General features: G+C 37.7%; 1 pseudogene; it reads right to left on the bottom strand.

Moving 5' to 3' along the window:
- Positions 1–493: 493 nt before the first annotated feature.
- Positions 494–1979, bottom strand: LOC145095521 (putative methyltransferase At1g29790; annotated as a pseudogene).
- Between the last annotated feature and the right edge of the window lie 860 nt (positions 1980–2839).

Below are 2839 nucleotides of genomic sequence, written 5' to 3'. Positions count from 1 at the left end.
GACGTTTCTCAATTCCCAAGTGATTAACACTAAGCCATCTTGGTGGTTGATGAAAATTCAAAGTATAACAATGCTAATCCAATTGTTTTGAGCCTCCACTAGACAGAATTTTGTAGTCTAGCAACCTGAAAATGACCTAACTGGTTTTTTGAACTTTATATATTAGGTCTAATGGGCCAAGAAACAACTGATGGATCACGGAACCGCAACCCATAATCCCAAACCACAGGTGAGTGGCCAACAGACATAGCTAAACCGCAGTTGACAAGTGAAACTGCAGGTGAGTTAATCTCCTGTGTGATTCCAGTGGTTAATGTTTGGCTATTTTTTACAAAGTCATCAATGAAATGGGCTAAATTTGTTACTTTCTCAAAAAACAATGATATTCTCCTTACATTTTCCAAAAAAAAAACAGAAAAACATACTTTCCACATAACAACAAATACAATTAACATTTATATTTCACATCTCAGAATACAAAACAGTAAAGGAACTACCAAGAGTTAATTAGTGGCTTTTCAAGCAAAGCTGAAAGATACATCTCGTTTAACTCAGGTGCTCTATCCAACTTCTTCCCAACAACCCACTTCACTTTATAAAACCTTACACTTGCCAAAAGTGGCACATAAATCCCTTCAAGTTCCTTCCCTACATAAAAGAAATGATCAAGCCAAAACAACCCACCAGGCCTTAAAATCCTATAAATATCAAAAATCAAAAAATGTAAGAAAGTTGTCGGAATCCAATTAATCAATACATACTTCGAGTGAACTATATTCAAAGTGTTATCAAAAACCGGAAGCCTCTGTGAAACACTTATATACATAGGCACAACACCTCTTGATGCTATAAAACTATTAAAAGGACCATTTAAATTCATTGAAGTTGTTATTATCGTTATATTCCTTTCCATCATTCTAACTGCAAAAGTTCCAACACCACCTCCGATATCAAGCCCGTTTCGAATCGTTCCATGTTTCTTCATTGCTAATATTTCATCAATCGAGAAATTTGTTATGGTTTTACAATTGATCACCCACTGTATTTTCTCTCTACCCTCAAGTTCAAAACAGTCTTTACAATCGTGAAAATGTTTTTGGTTGTGGGACCGGTTTATAAGGCATGTTTAGTTCTTGCATGTGTATGTTGTCCAGATGATGGATGAATCTGGATCCTAGAAATATGCACTTCATTTCCCTGCGCTCTAGTTTACCATCATTCACATGAGCATAAGCAGAGCATCCAAACATTCGTAAACCAGTGTGCTCAGAGGGTTTCTCAGACCACACCTCTTGAGGAGTATTACAATCAATTGCAGTTGATGGAGATCTATTTGTCCGATAGCAAGCATGTTGACTGCTTCCGCCAAGAATTTTTCTAATAAATCAGTAGATAATCGCATGCATTGAGCATGCTCCACTAGTGTTTGGTTCATCTGTTCTGCCACTCCGCTTTATTGTGATGGTAGGCGTACAGTGCGATCCCTCAATGTACCTTCTGTTTTGCAGATGTTGTCAAACGAAACCTTGTAGAACTACATCCCTTTTTCTATTATGAGTGAACTGCATGGTTCCCAGTCTGTTTCTCAACCACTGCCTTCCATTCCTTGAACTGCCCAAACACTTTATCTTCATCTTTTGTCTTTAGAAAATATACCCAGGTCTTCCTTGAGTAATCATCAATAAAAGTCACTAAGTATTGACATCCACCTTGAGACTTCATAGGAGAGGAACCCCATAGATCTAAGTGAACACACTCGAGAATCTCGTTGCTAGAATGTTGAACCGAACTGAACTCACACTGTTTTGTATCTCTTGAACACAATCTTCACCAGGTTCATCTTTTCTAGTTGCATATCCACCAAACAACCCCTTCTTGCTCACATGTCCCAACTTATGATGCCAAAACTCTATTTCATCATCATACTGATCCATGGATTGTGATACAGTCACCGTTCTCCCAATCGCACATCCATCCATAATATAAATCTCATGAGGATTCATCATTCCCTTCATAACTACAAGAGAACCCTTGGATACTCTTAACTAGTCACCCTCTCCAGAATATTTAAATCCATCCTTCACCAAAGTGCCAAGAGAAATCAAATTCTTTTGAAGTTCAGGGGCGAACCATCAGTCTAGTTTCTTGACCATACCATTATGCATATTGATCTGCACCGTGTAACTGTCATTGATATTGCTCACCCAATCATCACCCATATTGATTATTCCATTCCACACTTTGAAGGAGTTGAACAAGTCGTGATTTCATGTCATATGATAGGATTCTCCATAGTCCAAGATCCAAGCATCAACAAAAGTAGATGTACATACTGTCAAAACTTCACCATCATCCCCTTCATCAGAATTTCCTTGAACCACTAGCAGCATTTTTATTGCTTGGTCCAACACAATAACTCTCTTTCTTCAGCAATTGACAATCTCTTCTAAATTGCCCTTTTCCTTACAATTATAACTTTTGATGTTGGCTTTAGATTCAAAACTTGACTTCCCTTTGTTACCTCCACCTCTATCTGATGTTCTTCATCTGCCTGCGAATAAACCGAAACCGGAAACTTCTTCTCCAACTGAAACTTTTCTTTTGAGTTCCTTGAACATCAAATAATCCTTCACATCATTCACAATGATCATTTCCTACCATACAACATGGTATCAATGAAATTCTCATAAAAATTCGGCAGTGAACATAAAAGGACAAGTGCTTGATCTTTATCTTCAATCTTCACATTCACACCTTGTAGTTCCAAGATGATCCTATTGAATTTGTCCAGATGATCCTTCACTTGGGTGCTTTCTAACATCCTAAGAGTATGCAAACG

This window comes from Lactuca serriola, chromosome 3, assembly GCF_051521515.1.
Source record: "Lactuca serriola cultivar US96UC23 chromosome 3, Lser_US96UC23_V15, whole genome shotgun sequence".
Lineage (NCBI taxonomy): Eukaryota > Viridiplantae > Streptophyta > Magnoliopsida > Asterales > Asteraceae > Lactuca > Lactuca serriola.
The sequence above is the reverse complement of the archived record's forward strand: the minus strand, read 5'-3'. Positions and strand labels throughout refer to the sequence as shown.